We start from the raw sequence: 16,442 nt of genomic DNA on the forward strand, positions 1-16,442 counted from the left end.
GAATCGAAGGGGGAGTCCCCCACACACACTCATTGTGAAACAAAAAGGTGGGGGCTTTGCGCATGTAATTTTGCATTAGAGTGAAACTATCTCTAGCTCTGACATCTGGAAACGGAAAAGCAGTTTTAATGCTTATGGATTATCAGAAATCATTTCAAAGTGACACAGACACATTAGATTAACCTATGGATTAACTTCAGCAGCGTTTTTATCGTTTTAATGCCATTGAAGACCACTTTGGAGAGACTACAGAGCCAAGGTAAAAATGTTAGCATTTTTAGCTACCTAGCGCCAAATGTTTTGATGTCTGTTTTTAGGGATGTCCCGATCACCTTTTTTTGCTCCCGATCAGATTCCGATCATTTGATTTTGACAATCTGCCGATACCGATTTTTCCCGATCCGATCTTTATGCAATGCATTAAGAGAAAAAAAAGGTAACAGATAACGGCTGGTCATCCAACGCGATGACTTCAGCTATCTTGGCTGTTATTCTTTTGGCCTTTTCACTGTTCTGGGGCAGCTTCTCTTTCCTTTTAAAAGTCTCTGAAAGTGTCGGTTGTTTCAGTGCCGTTACCTGAGTGGCCGCTGTGTACTCGTCGTGTTGTTGTTGGTGTTTGTTTCTCAGGTGGCGTATTAGATTGGTCGTGTTGAACGTAGCTCTGTTCTTTCCACCACGCGGAACCTCCGCCTTGCAAACATTGCATCTGGCTGTTACACTGCCTTCGCTTTCAATTTTATAATACTTCCAAGCTCCTGACACTCGAGTCACCAGCTGAACCTAGCCTCTTGTTAGCTTACTGCTACTATTAGACACTGCGCCCACTCTGTTGCCAGATTTGAGAGAAATAAGCAACCAGGTCTTTGAAAACAAGCCCAAAAGAAGCAACACATACATGATGTTGTGTAATTTTAAACCAAAACTAAGGCCTCAGGATGACTTTAAGACGTGAACATTTTTGTTTTGTAACATTAAATAAAATAATACAAATATTTTATATATATATATTTTTTTTAATAAAAAATTCCCGATCCCCGATTTTTTTCTCCCGATTCCGATCTTTTGAAAATCACGTGATCGGCTCCGATCCCCGATCACGTGATCGGATCGGGACATCTCTATCTGTTTTTGTTTATAACGTCGCAATTTCGTATAATTCAGTGATAATGAGGGTACCCTTCGATTCTGTGTCACCTCACGATGTCATGGATGTGGAGAAAAGATAAATAATAAGGTTTTGTGAGTGATTTTCGGTGCAGTAATCTGTTAGCATTTTTCGCTCGTTGCTAATTCAGAGGCTCAGTGTTAGCATTGTGGGTTTTCTTAAAAAAAAAAAAAAAAAAGATCAGTTAGATGAGTTTCTTCCCGTTACATGGATATAAAACATTCATAGTTTATTAAATGAACATGCCCTCAGACACTGTTTCCTGCAAGATGTTGCGGCAGTGCCCCGGTACCGGGGTCTCTCGGGCTTAACAGGTTAACTGCCGGTTGTGTTAAAAATGTGTCCATTTGATTGATTTTACGAGCAAACAATGTTTGTTTACAACTTCTTCCCTAGCTTCACGCGAGCCCCACACTGGGAACCACTGGTCTAGCCACCCTCGCAGCTGTGTGTCTGTGTATTCAGCTGGATGTCTGCAGGAGGCACTTAGAGTAAAGTTGTTATATATAATAATACATATAATGGCACTGTTCAAGCGGTAAACACTTAAGAAAGAACATGTCAAGCTATGTGCTGTATCAGAAACAATGCGCGGAGTGTTTTGGGAGTAATATGGTCTGTGTTTAAATTAGCAAGCATGCTAACACTCAGAGCTAATGCTGTACTGGAGAGAATATGTGTAGCATAATGTCCTTGCGGTAAACCCTGCAAGAGAGAAAGGTTTGAGCTCCATACTGTTTCAGAAATAATGCTTGAAGTGGTTGGGAACATAATATGGCATCCAATCACGGCAGCGTTTAGCTGAGTTTCTCCTGTTAGAAAACTCTCTTAGCAGGGGAAAGCTGCATGACGCTACAAAGGGGCGTGGCTAGCAGCAGCCATTCCATTTAAAACTACGGTCACAGAATCAGCCTTTTTGGAACAGGGCTGCAATAGAGGGGTATGAGCAGTATGAGGCATGGCTACAATGGGTGATCTGTTTGGTATTTAAAGCAAAAAACTTCACAGACATGTTTTGTATAGGTATGGCCCTACAATATATTTTTAGTATTACCATTCTATAGGCGTAGTGTAGCTGTGAACGAACCCAAATACAATTCATTGTGTACATTGTTGCTAGTGCTAAACCAGAAGAAAAAACCCTTTTTTAATTTTTACCTGGAAGTGAAAAGGGGCTGGGCTACATAAGCCAACAAAAATACACAATAGGTGGGACTAAGAAAGATAATATTAAAGTATAAAAACAAAGCCATTAATTAGGGCTGCAAAATGTCTCCCATTTTAATGGTGATTTGTAAATGCTAATACTTAACAGTTTTTTCTAACTGCGTGTTTCCCGTTTCCTGCAGATGTCCAGCAGCTGGTAGTGGTTAAAGAAGAGCTTCTCCCTGACCAGCAGGAGTGGAGCACCAGTCTGGACCAGGAGGACCCAGAGCCCCCGCCACACATTAAGCAGGAACAGGAGGAACTCAGGGTCAGTCAGGAGGGAGAGCAGCTTCAGGAGCTGGAGGAGGCTGATATCACCAAGTCCACTTTCACTCCTGACCCTGTGAAGAGTGAAGATGATGAAGAGAAACCTCAGTCCTCACAGCCTCATCAAAGACAAACTGAACACATGGAAACAGAAGCTGATGGAGATGACTGTCGAGGACCAGAACCAGCCAGGAACTCAGATCCAGAGAGCAGTTTACAACCAAAGACTGAGTACGCCACTGGAGACTCTTCTGAACCTGACGCTGAAGACTCTTCTGAACCTGACACTGAAGACAGTGCTGATTGGAAGGAGACCAGAGAACCTGCGTCAGGCTCAAACTCACTGAAAAATAGACAAGAATCTGTCAGTGATTCAAACCGTAGTGCTGTAAAGAAACAATTTGGCTGCTCTGTGTGTACGAAATATTTTAAATATAGAAGCAATGTTCAGAAACACATGATAGTCCACACAGGAGAGAAACCATACAGATGCTCAGTTTGTAAGAAAGCTTTTTCAAAGAATATACATTTAAAGGAACACTTGAGAATCCACACAGGAGAGAAACCACACAGCTGCTCAGTCTGTAAGAAATCTTTTTCACAGAGTGGAAATTTAAGGTCACACATGAGAATCCACACGGGAGAGAAAGCCTTTAGCTGCTCAGTTTGTACCAAATCTTTTGCAATGAATGGAAATTTAAAGGCACACATGAGAGTCCACACAGGAGAGGAAATATACAGCTGCAACGTTTGTGACAAAAGATTTAAATGGCATTGTGATTTCAAAAGACACAAGTGTGTTGGTCGTCAGTCCTCACAGCTTAATGAAATTCAAACTGAGGATGACAGAACGGCAGAGCCTCCAATCAGCAGCTCAGCTGAACACATGGAAACAGAAGCTGATGGAGAGGACAATGAATAAGTCTTATGACAGTTCACACATGGATTAACATTGTTGCACAATATTCATATAAGACATAAATGAACTCCATCTTCATCAACATTAGGGATTGACCTATATGGCTTTTTCAAGGCCGATACCGATACTGATTATTAGTAATGAAGGAGACCGATAACCGATATTTGGAATCGTTATACATTTGCAGTAAAATCAGAAAATCTTGGTGTCAAAATTTAGATTAACACAAACTCCAAGACAACTTCTTTGAAATGCATTTAAGCATATGTTTAATTAACTTTTCAACATCTTAAAACTGGTTTCCTCTCTGTGACCCTGAGTGAAGTAAAAATAAAATAAAAGCTACTAAAACTTGTTCTGAACTTCTGATAATTTGAGTCTCATTTAGTAGTCCCAATTCAGCAGAACCAGATTGTGGTGCAGAGTTGCTCAGTATGCTCTCCAGTGAGACGGCTTCTGTTCTTCTCATAGATTGCAGAGACTTCGCTGAAGACCCGCTCACTTGGAACAGACGAGGGTGATGGGCAAATAAACTTTCTTGCTTGTGTGGCAAGTAGCTTGAAGCGCCCTTCATTTTGTCTCCACCACTGGAGTGGATCCCCCTTACGCCTGACGATCACTGGCTCCTTGAGTCCCAATTCAGCAGAACCAGATTGTGGTGCAGAAAGCAGAATTGCTCAGTATGCTCTCCAGGGAGACGGCTTCTGTTCTTCTCATAGATTGCAGCAGCAGCCTGCTCTTCCTCAAGGCAAGGCAAGGCAAGGCAAGTTTATTTATATAGCACCTTTCAACACAAGGAAATTCAAAGTGCTTTACAAAAATGGAAGACATTAAGAAAATGGCATTTAAAATCAGTCATTAAAAATAAAAGATAATAAAATAAACATTAAAAGGAAAAAATACATGGATAAAAGTTACAGTGCAGTTTAAGATATGAATAGTTCAATTAAAAGCAGCGACAAAAAGACATGTCTTCAGCCTGGATTTAAAAGTAGTAAGAGTTGCAGCGGACCTGCAGGTTTCTGGGAGTTTGTTCCAGATATTTGGAGCATAATAACTGAACGCTGCTTTACCATGTTTAGTTCTGACTCTGGGGACAGAAAGCTGACCAGTCCCTGAAGACCTGAGGGTTCTGGATGGTTCATAATTTAGCAGTAGGTCAGACATGTATTTTGGGCCTAAACCATTCAAAGCTTTATAAACCAGCAACAATATTTTGAAATCTATTCTTTGACACACAGGAAGCCAGTGTAAGGACTTCAGAACAGGAGTGATATCACTGATATCTTCTGCAGCAGCAGGCTCTTCTTGACTGGTAACATCCTCTTTCAGCCACTCTTTGGCCTTGGTCAGTGTAGCGTCAGAGGAGAATACATGATTCTTATAGCGAGGATCTAAGAGACATGCCAGCACCACCATCTTTGTTTCTTCCAGTTTTGAGAAACGTTTCACCGGGCTCTCCCTCATGACTTGCCTGAGTGTTCTGATGCCTTGTGTCGAGGGCCCTTCACCTTGAAATAGCATCTTCAGCACAGTCAGACATGGAATGATGCAGGACGCTGAGTTGTTATGGCTCACCTCTTGTGTCACTTCCTCTATTGGGATGAGAGTTTCCCACTGGTGAGAATTAGGACAGGCAAATCCTCCGTGTTCGCCGGCGTAGATGCTAAGAGCACGCTTTTGCTCCAGTGCTCTTTGCAGAATGTGGAGCGCTGAGTTCCACCTGGTCGGGACAGCCCGGACTAGGTTGTGTTCTGGCAAGCCAAGGTCCTTCTGGATGGCCCTCAAACGCTGCTTTTTTTTTGCTCCACTGTCTCGAAGCACAAGTGCTACACGGCCTTTGCTTATTTTCCAGTCATCAAGCATGCCGAGGAATGTCTCTCCGATATATTCCCCAGTGTGGGATCTATGCATCGCCTTTGTATTCAAAACAACCTGCTTTCTGGTCCATTCATTGTCAATAAAGTGGCATGTTAGGCTCATCAGTGACTCGGTCGATCCAGACCATCAGTCTGTAGTGAAGGAGACTGAGTGGCCAGCATTCTCTGGTTGGATCAGGGCTTTTATCTTCTCTTCAACCTTGTGGTGGTGAACATCATACTTTACGGTGCGGTAATACTTCTATTTTTTCAGCGCATATCGTGGTTCCGCTGCAGCCATGAGGCACTTAAATCCAACATCAGAGACCCCCCCCCCGCACCCCCAACTCTGACTGACTTCCTGTGTAACTGGGAAACTGATAGAATTGGATCATAAAATGGTGGTGTTTTTGCAACTTCAGCACATGTACAGTATGGCTCTGCTGCTCACCGCTGCTGCTTGCTTCTGTCTGTGTATACGTTCTTCGCACCTGCCTGTAATCTGAGAAGGTCCCGCCTCTCTGGCTGGCTGCAGCCCGGAAAATCATGGAAAGAGTCCGTAAAAAGTGTGTATTGACACTTCAGTAATAGCCTATCAGATAGCGCTGTGGGCGGGACATTGCTCGTGAACACAGAGTGGTGACTGCAGCCAGAGAAACTGCCGCATCAGAGCCAAAGTTGTATCGGCAATTGGATAAACAAAATGTCAATACGATAATCGGTCAAATGCGGAATATCGGCCTCGATAATCGGCCAGGCCCTAATCAACATAAGTGGACAATATGTTTAATGTTTTTGTCGTACTGATTTTCTGACGTATACGTTAACCACTGACTGTTGATGAACCATTTTATTTTGGATTGAGGGCTCCAAGTTTCCATATAGAGATATAGGATGATTTGATGTATTGGTCTTTATTTCTAAATGTTTTGTATCATTGCTATCCTGTTAATGAGCCCTGTTTTACATAAATGTACCTGTTATCTGATTGTTTTTGCTTCTGTAACTGTAAGGGAATACATTTGTCTATTTTGTATCCTGATGACCTAATGCCGTTACATGTAATACGTTACTCCCTAAGCCTGATTTCACCCACCTGCAACCGATTCGCTAATAATCACAAATGTTCATTTCTTTGAGCCCTTGACTCGACTATTTCTAATAATCGTTACATCTCCTCAGGACCAAGTTCCCGTGTCCTGCCTTTCACCTGCTGATCACCCACTGCTCATTTAAGGTGGACTGACCTTTACAATGGACCAGCTAGTCTTAGTGTCTTAATGCAAACGTTTTGTAAAGTGATGCTAGACCAAAGACGTGCTGTTGGGTTGTGTGCTCTCTGCAGGACGGTGTCTGTACTCAAAGATTGTTTATGAAATGTACAGAGCGATACGTCTTCTTTCCAGCAGATGGCATACATGTTACATCATCCAGTTCAACTGTCATCCACATATTAATGATTCAAAACAGCAATGTGTGAGATATGGCTAGTAATTGACTGTTTCAACAGAATGTGAAGAGGTTACAGTCTTGAGGCCATGTCCAATATGTTTATGTTTTGTTTGATTAAATCTACTGAAATGAGCATTCAATGACTAAATTATTCTTAATTACTGTCATTACATCATGGGTTTGCATTGCAATATTAGAACGCATAAAACCCAACTTTATTTCTTCCAAGTTGCGGGTGTTCATTGTTTAGAAGTCCGCTGTGTTTCATCCGAGCTTCCATGTCGTGCTCCGATAATGCTGAAAGTATCTGTTGTATGCTTTACCTGCTCCAGTAACACAAGTGTAATTCACTGGACAGAGACAAGAGATAGTGGATGGACCCAGAGGAGAACCAGAAGATAGTCCGTATAGAGCCTTCAGGTTCTGAAAATCATCAGATAGAGCTAGAAAAAAACTCCAAAAACCTGAATAGAGCTAGAAGATAGCCAGAACAAAGCCAAGAGAGACCCAGTAGAAAGACAGGAAGGAGCCAAAAGTAATATTCAAGCTCTTCTCTTAAGGTATTAGAACTTCCTATCTCAACATGTATCCTTTTATTCCAATTAAAAAAAACTTACATTTTTGCTGCCAATTATTGAGATTGTTTCACAGCTTTATCTTAAATATTTAGACTTTTTTCTTTACATATAGATTACATAGGATGAACAGCACGATCCAAATCTGCTCAAAATGCATGCAAACGTCTGGCTTTATCCATACTCCTGCAGTTGTATTGTTCTGGATTCATAGTGAAGTGTATTAGATAATAATAATAATATAATAGGGAGGGATGAAACCCTCTTTAATGGTCACACATGCAGAGCACACAGCACACACAGTGAAATTTGGCCTCTGCTTTTAACCCATCCTAGTACAAGGAGTCTAGTACTAGGAGCAGTGGGCAGCTATTGTACAGCACCCAGCGAGCAATGGGAGTGGGGGGGAAGGGGGGTGTCCGGTGCCTTGCTCAAGGGCACCACGGCAGGGCAGGAGGTGAACTGGGACCTCTCCAAGTAGAAGTCCACACTCCATATTTAGGTCTGGTCGGGGACTTGAACCAGCGACCCTACGGCTCCCAGTCCAAGCCCCTACTGACAGATGTTCTGCACTGTTATTGTTATGTATTTAATATAAAGTGAAATACCCATAAAAAAAGTCAGAAAAGAAAAGAGACCCACTTGAGGAAAAAGGTTCTGAACCAGTGAGAGTTCTTCATTTGCACATAAACATGGTAAAATAATTTAAGTTGTGACCAGATGGTGTCGCCCGCTGCACACATTTAACACTTTGCATTTTATGTATTTATTTCGCCTTTTATACCACACTGCAAGTCTGACATTTATTAATGAGACGACTGGAAGTTAGACTGCAGATTTAAACACTTATAAACACAGCTCAAGTCTTTTACAGCCAGAAATATTTCTCTGTGTCACCTTGTCTATTATCTTGCCTTTTTTTTCAAAGCTAGAAATATTCAAGCAGAAAAATCAGTGCCTGTTAAATCAAAGGGAAAGCAATCATCTAAGACAACATTTGTGAAGCGGATAAGATCAACTCAGCGTATAAGACACATCAATCCTGTGATTTGTGGTCATAATCCAGGCTCTATGTTCACATTGAGAAGGATATCACAGTGTTTGAAGGCCTATGTCGGTTAAAAGCCAGCAGAAGGGTGTATTAGTCTGGGAAATAACTCATAATAAAGTTGTAAATGAACAAGAAAGAAACTGTGATAGTGTTTGAAGCTTGTTCTCCCCCAGCTCTCCTACGTGATGTCCGGCTGGCGTTACTTCGTCTGCCCGGTGGAGTTCAACAACGACTCCAACCGGTTCCAGTTGGACTGCGAGCCGCCGGAGCTTTTCCAGCTGCAGGACTACGCCCTGCCCTCCGTCCTGGAGTCCTTCACCGGATGGGTATGACTGTCCTGACCTTCATCTGTCCTTCCTGTTTTCTGGCATCACAAGTCATATAAACATTCATGTAACTATGAAACAATAAAATCACTTTATTGCAAATCCAGTATGCCAAAAAACAAGAGGGATCTGTCATATTTGTAGAATAATGTATTTGTGTCGCAACCTTTCAAACACTTTAATTGTGTCAGCTATGTTATTTAGTTTTAATCCTGTGTTACTCATTAAGTAAAGTTAAAATATATCTAAATGTTGTTTCTAGAGTACACATTAACAGAACCGAAGTCCCGTTTAACACCAGGTTTTTATCATACGTTTCAACCTCATCATATTTTTCTCAGCCAGGTTTGATTTTGATACTAAAAGCCTGGGGATGCAAGTCCTATTTTAGCCAAATAACTAGTAACTAGTTTAGTTTGATTGAACTGCTGGTCTCTGTTTCAGTCTGACACATGTTCCTTGTCTCCGCAGACCACGGTGCGTCTGTATCCGTTCCAGATCCACAGCATCGCTCTCTCCTCCTTCGCCTCCATCATGGGACCCTTCGGAGGATTCTTCACCAGCGGCTTCAAGAGAGCCTTCAAGATCAAAGTAGGGATTTCTGACACGTTTGTTTACTTCAAAACAATCCAATTATCCCTTTTATTGTCTGCTGTCTTTGCTCCATGTATATTATATTCATAGCAGCAGTCTGATCACATGTACTGGTGTCTGTTCATCCAGGATTTTGCCAACACGCTCCCAGGTCACGGTGGCATTATGGACCGGTTCGACTGCCAGTACCTCATGGCCACATTTGTTAACGTCTACATTGCCAGCTTCATCAGGTAAACACACAGCTATGGTTTGTTCATGTGTTTTATAACCTAATTAGCAATGTACAGTGACAGTGAAGGAATTCATCATCAAAGTTAGTGGTTATTTATTTTATTTCCGACTGTTAGAGAAAGCATTTTATTTCTTGAAGAAAACAAACTGTTGGTTGAACATTAAATTAGCTAGCTTGCTAATCCAGTTAAGCCCTGAGCTTGTTTTTCAGGTTTCAGGCTCGAAAAGGACATGCCCAGAACAAATTACTATAACTTCACTTCTAAAAAGGTTAAATTAATAATATTTTTTCTCAAAGCAAGGTTACATCTGTGAGTTGGATGTAGAAGTGTCAGAATCAATATAGATGTTTCTGTGTCAGAGTAAATTCAGATGGAACATTGTAAAAAAAGGTCAATTCTTACCTCCGCCTACAAAAAACCCATTACTTATAGTGAAAACCACCCTTGAATGATGGGTTAGTAGACTAAAAGCTTTAGGAATCCAAACTACAACATATAATAAGTACCCTGTATCAAGATTGATGCAAAATAAGTGAAATTTGACCTCTTTAGAGAGATTTAGACAAATAAAAATAATATGAAATCTCCGTTTTTTTACATAAAAATGCAATGATGGATTATCAGTAATCCTTTCAAAGTGACAGACACATTGGATCAACCTATGGATTAACCTTCAGCTGCGTTTTTATCATTGTAATGCCATTGAATACGACTATTGATCAGAATAACAGCTAATTTGAGACGATTTCCCGTGAATGTTCCGTAATTCTGACGTCTGTGTTTGCTTCCCCTGTCACGAGTTCTGATCACTCAGTGATGATACTTATACCTAAAGAATCTGTGGAATCTCAGCTTTAATTTGATATCTTGTATTTGCAGTTACGATAAGTAATAAGGGTATTTTTACCTTGAGTTCTGTGGTAAGTGTGTTAGCATTTTTTCGCTCAGGTCTCATTTAGACGCTTCTTGTGAGACTTGTGTTTTGTTTCGGTAAAAATGGTTCATATTGTCAGTTAGCTGAGTTTCTTCCCGTTAAATGGGTATGACACATTAATAGGTTTTTAAATATTAAGAAGCCGTGAGACACAGTTTCGTGAAAAAACACCCCACTGCCCCCTGTACAGGGGGCTCTAGGGCTTAACAGGAAGATGTTTAGAAACGGTGTTCTTCAGTATTTCTGGTCAGAGGAATATTGAAATGATTGCCATATAGGAGAGAGTATGGAGATAGCAGCAAAGTCTTTTCCTGTCTTTTCTTCTTGCTGTGACTTCAGTGCAGTTGGGTGTTTTTTAGGCTGTTGCACTGTAACTGTAATTAAAGCATTGTCTCCAGAAATGATATGTTTAGGACTGGTGTCTCAGCATTTATAGATATGTTCTATTTCTATTTTGAAGGTCATTTCCCTGCAGCTCTGTACTGCCATTTCTCTCTCTGGTGTCACAAGTGTCCACTAGAGAGCGCTGCAGCTCCTGAGATTTAACACTGATGCTGCAGAAAGCTTTCTTACTGCTGTTGAATACATTCCAGTAAGTTCAAACATATTATTAATGCCACTATTCAAAGAAGATCTGTTTGTTTTATGGCACTCGTTAAGCCATTTTAAATCAACACAGTGCCCTCTTCTGAAGGAATGAACGTCCCACATGCTGTTTCCCTTTGTGGACATTTTATTTTGTGCTTATCTGAAGAAGCTGTTTGGTCTCAGTATATTATTCTTAAAACTGTGCAATGGTTTTTTGTTGACATTTTCTCTAGAGAAAATAACTTGTACTCTTTGATGCTGAAATGTGCTTTGCCTTAGTTTCAAGAAAATGAAAGGTATAAAAAACCAAACAATGTGTGTGACGGGCTTCTTCCCTCTTAGTCTTCTTCCCCATTTATAAATAGATATCACGTGCACTTCATGACACCTACTGAACAATTTCATAACAGCTGTTTATATCCTAAAGCAGTGGTGGTGGATAGTAACTAAGTACATTTACTCAGTTACTGAAACATTTTTAGGTCATTTACTTGAGTATTTACTTTTCCTGCTACTTTATACTTATAATCAAGTAATTGTTCATGTATAATTATAGAGCTTTATTGGCCCCTATGGGAAATGTACAAGCTACCCTGCAGTATATAAAGGTACACTTGCTTCCTATTGATCAGAGGCAACATTTGAGCATTAATGGATTAAGATTTATAATTTAAAAAAATAACATACATTTTACAGAATATTAAGTTTTTCAGGTACTTTTACAAATATAAGTATAATTTGACGACTTAAGGACAAAGTATTCAGCACTTTAACTTAAATAAAAATAGTAATACCACGGTGTGTAGAAATGATCAACACAATACAAATAAGTCCAGCATTTCAATGTGATAAACACATGAATGCACCAATGATTATAATAAAAACAAATCATATATATTATTCTGAAATGGGTCGATCTGCATATTGAGTACTTTTACTTTTGGAACTTTAATTATATTTTGATCCCAATACTTTTGTACTTTTACTTCAGTAACATCTTGAAATTACATATAGCCTTACAGTACAAGGTACAGAATATACAGCCCCAGGACAAGACCAGCTATGCTATGCTATGTTTAGACAGTTACCTATGGAAACTATGACAATGGTGCTTTTCAATAAAATCTGGAGAGAAGGAGATATGCCAAGTGTAACGACTGAATGAACACAAGTAGAGGACTCAATAGCACGACTCAGAGACAGAGGCTTAGGATGCAAAAAAGGGTCTTTATAGCCAAGGTTTGGTACACGGGAGATCAGTCAATAAGGCTACCAAAACAGACGAGGAGTAGACAGGGACCGGGTCAGGACACGAAGCTGGGTCAGGTACACGTGGAATCAGATACTAGGAACACTGCTGGAACGCTAGGAATAACAAAGACGAACTGGCACTGAAGGGAATTTGGATGCAGACTAATGGCGCGTTTCCACTACAGCGCGCAGCCCGGTTTAAGAGGGCTGTGAAGTCAGCGGCCCGTTTGTGGTTGCGTTTCCACTTGGCCTAGTACCGGCCGGCTGGTCCTAATTCTCAGTTTTTCTGGCCTCATAAAATCGTGGGGCCAGGGCCAAAGACAACCGGGCTGTGTTTGTGACGTCAACGCTCTCGGCTGCTGATTGGTCGGAGAGAATCGTCACAATCTGCGCGCGAGATAATCCATTTTTACAAACAGCATTTTTGTTAACGGAGGAGCTACAACAATGGCAAAGAAAAGCACACCATGGTCGGTCGAGGAAGTGACGACGTCCATTATATTGCAGATGATAAGGTCCAGCGGGTGCTCGATGGGACAACTCGCAATATCAAAGTCTTTCAGGAGGTCTCTACACAGACACTGGACTCTCCAACGGCGTTACTGGAGTCTGCATGGTACGTTTTTGCTAACGCTGTGTTATTTGCTTGAAAGCTTTGTGTCCCTGCTTTGTGTCCCTGCTTTGTGTCCCTATCTGTTTTAAAGCTCACTTCTAACAAATAAGTCTATTTTATCCTTACATTTATGTTCGACAACCCCGATGGCTAGCTAGGCAGATAGCATTAGCGAGAGCTATTGTTTGCTAACACCATATGTGCCATTGTTTACGTTCAGTTTGTCTTTTCTATAGTTGTTGTTGCTATTTATAGTATTGTGCTGCAGTAGTTTGTGGAATTTACAAGTCATGTTTCTGTTCTAGATGATTACATTGGGACTAGCGAGGAGGAACAGTTCCGAACAACGTCCTCTGCATCAACAGCACAAACCGAGGAGGAGACGATCTGGCCCTGCAGGAACGGCAACTGGCCCAGCAGAATCAATGCCATGTCTTATCTTATTGCTTGTTGATAAATAATTGCACCCACCAGCGATCGCACAGAAAGATGGCATCATCTAGGCGTCCCTCTGCAGTCAGAAATATCATAAACACCATCGTCCACAAAGCACTGTACAGGGGTTTATGGATTTAAGAGAATACTTATCACAGTGAAACCTTTATCATCTGTTGCAATTAAAGCAAATAAGAGAATAAATACTTGGTTAAATAATACATTTTAACTCTTTAGCAGGACAACTCTGCATACTGTTTGAAATTGAGTTTGCTAGCTTGAGGTCCTCCTCTAAAACATAACATTACATAATGGTATTAAGAATACATGATAAATACATGTAGAAAAATTACTCAATTGTAATACCCTCGTTGTGCTAGACTCAAACACATTGCTTATATATTTCAAAGAGAAGAGAACAAAAGAAAACACCTATACAAAGAGAGCGGTGCACAGCGCTTAATATTTACTTGCACTATATTTCTGTTGATCTGGGTTATTGTGTTGCACTGTTGGAGGAGCCTGTGACCTAAGATGTTCATTGTCATAACTACACTAGCTATGTTCGTATGACAAAATAAAAAACCTTGAACCTTGAGGCTGTGTCTTTCAGACAAACCATCATAATCATATTATTTTATGCTGTGGATACTTTAGCCTCCATCCATGTTAACAATTTTTTACACTTGCATTTATGAATATAGTTCTGTTGTGTTTTACACTTTTGTATTTATGTTTATAGTTTGCTTTGATATTTGCTTAATTTATTAGATTATTATTATGGGGGCAGTACTGGTGCTTGAAATTCAAATATTTACTAAATAGTCAATTCTGATAACATTTTTTTGGTTTAAATAATTTGACAAACACATGTATGTGAAAAAGAAAAGATGTATTTATGTTCAATACAATACAATGAATATTTAGGTATTACACGTAGGTTTTCCTCAGGCATCCTGAAGTTCTCCACCCACTGAGTGTGTGAAAGATGGAACAATCACATTCCACCACTCGGTAGCTCGGTCGGTAACTTCTGAAATACACAAACAAAAGCATACATATTTTAATACGTAAAAGTGGTAGCTACAATTAATTAAATACTTGAAATACTTTGGTCGTATAGGGAGAGTGAGCCTAAACACATTGCTAGTTAGCGAACGTTAGCTTACCAAGTAGCATTGTAGTTAGTAGTGATTCGAGTCGTCCTGTAGTCTCTGCGGCGTAGGAGGACTGCCCGAACTCTCGCGTCAGCTTCTTCTATACCTCGTCTTGCTATACGTCGCCTCTTTCGAAACAACTCTTGTCTATTTCTTGTGATAATAAACCACACAGCAAAAAACAAGCAAACGATCGCTTTCACATCTCCATTGTTGTGTCGCATTGAAGATGACGTCACGGCAGTTTTAAGCAGCGTCGCTCCGCCTACACTGTTACTATAGATACTGACCCGGTTCCTAAACTGTAATGGAAACGCGCCACAAAGTGAGCTGGTCCTAACGAGGCCGGGCGCGGCCAAAGGAGGCCGAGCGGGGCCGAGCGAGGCTGTGTAGTGGAAACGCGGCATAAGTAGACAGAGGGAGAGATGATAATGGGGCACAGGTGAGGCTAATTAGGGATGGGAAGCAGGTGGAGTTCAATCAAGGGCAGGAAAGCTGAAACTGAAATGAGAGAAACAAAAATGAAAACAGGAACAATAACAAAAACATCAACATGCTGGCTAGGGCCTTACAGTACCCCCCCCTCTAGGGACGGCACCTGACGTCCCAGGTAGTTCAGGGTGTTGGCGTTGAAAGTCTTGGATGAGGTCCTTACTAACATTACTGGTGGAGACCCATGACCTCTCCTCAGGACCGTAGCCCTCCCAGTCAACCAGGTACTGACGTCCCCGGCCTCTAGGTCGAACTGCCAAGAGGCGTTTCACAGTATATACAGGTCCACCATCAATAAACCGGGGGGTTGGAGGGGGTCTGGAGGTGGGAACCAGTGGACTCACTTTAACCGGTTTGATGCGTGACACATGAAATGTAGGATAGGCCCTCAAGGATCGAGGTAGTCGAAGCCGCACTGCCACTGGATTGATGACCTTGTATACCGGGAAGGGACCCACAAAACGAGGAGCCAGTTTGCGAGACTCCACTCGAAGGGGCAGGTCTCGAGTAGAGAGCCACACACTTTGTCCAGGTTGGTAGGCAGGAGCCGAGATACGTCGGCGATCGGCCATCCTCTTATACGGCTGAACTCCGTAGTAACACCTGGTGGGCCCGGCTCCAGGTGCGATGACATTGGCGAATGAGGGCATGGGCAGATGGAACACTGACCTCCCTCTCCAGGTCGGGGAACAACGGCGGCTGGTATCCATAGGCACACTGAAAAGGTGAGAGACCAGTAGCAGAACTAGGCAAAGTGTTGTGTGCGTACTCCACCCAAATAAGATGCGTGCTCCACGTGGCAGGGTTCTGAGATACCAGGCAGCGTAGACAGGTCTCAAGCTCCTGATTCAGCCGCTCCGTCTGGCCGTTAGACTGCGGATGATGTCCAGAAGAGAGGCTGACTGTGGCACCGATGAGCGAGCAGAAAGCCTTCCAAAACTGTGAGGTAAACTGTGGACCCCGGTCTGACACAACATCCCTAGGGAAACCATGGAGATGGAAAACATGGAACAACACTGCCTCTGCTGTCTCTCTGGCAGATTGCAACTTATGCCGCGTTTCCACTACACGGCCTCGCTCGGCCCCGCTCGGTATGGCTGGGCCTCGTTAGGACTGGCTCACTTTATGGCGCATTTCCATTACAGTTTAGGAACTGGGGTAGTATCTATAGTAACGCAGTGTAGGCGGAGCCGTGACGTGATCTTCAGAGGACCCCAGAAAAACAACACAGCCGTTAGCTGTTAGCACTCAGAGCTCACAGCTCCTCATATATGTTCAGAAACTAGACAAAAGTTAAACAAGTACAAACCACAGGCTGCCTG

At 41.8% G+C, this 16,442-nt stretch overlaps 1 protein-coding gene and 1 long non-coding RNA gene across 2 annotated transcripts in view; both read left to right on the forward strand.

The window, feature by feature from the left end:
- LOC117484524 (CD5 antigen-like) overlaps positions 1-16,442 on the forward strand; it is a 232,649-nt gene that overhangs the window by 45,902 nt on the left and 170,305 nt on the right. The window lies entirely within an intron of this gene.
- On the forward strand, positions 8,764-9,615 carry LOC117484526. The gene is made up of 3 exons (XR_004556142.1): positions 8,764-8,820; positions 9,292-9,411; positions 9,544-9,615. It is a non-coding gene; the product is annotated as an uncharacterized LOC117484526 (long non-coding RNA).

This window comes from Trematomus bernacchii, unplaced genomic scaffold (assembly GCF_902827165.1).
Source record: "Trematomus bernacchii unplaced genomic scaffold, fTreBer1.1, whole genome shotgun sequence".
NCBI lineage: Eukaryota > Metazoa > Chordata > Actinopteri > Perciformes > Nototheniidae > Trematomus > Trematomus bernacchii.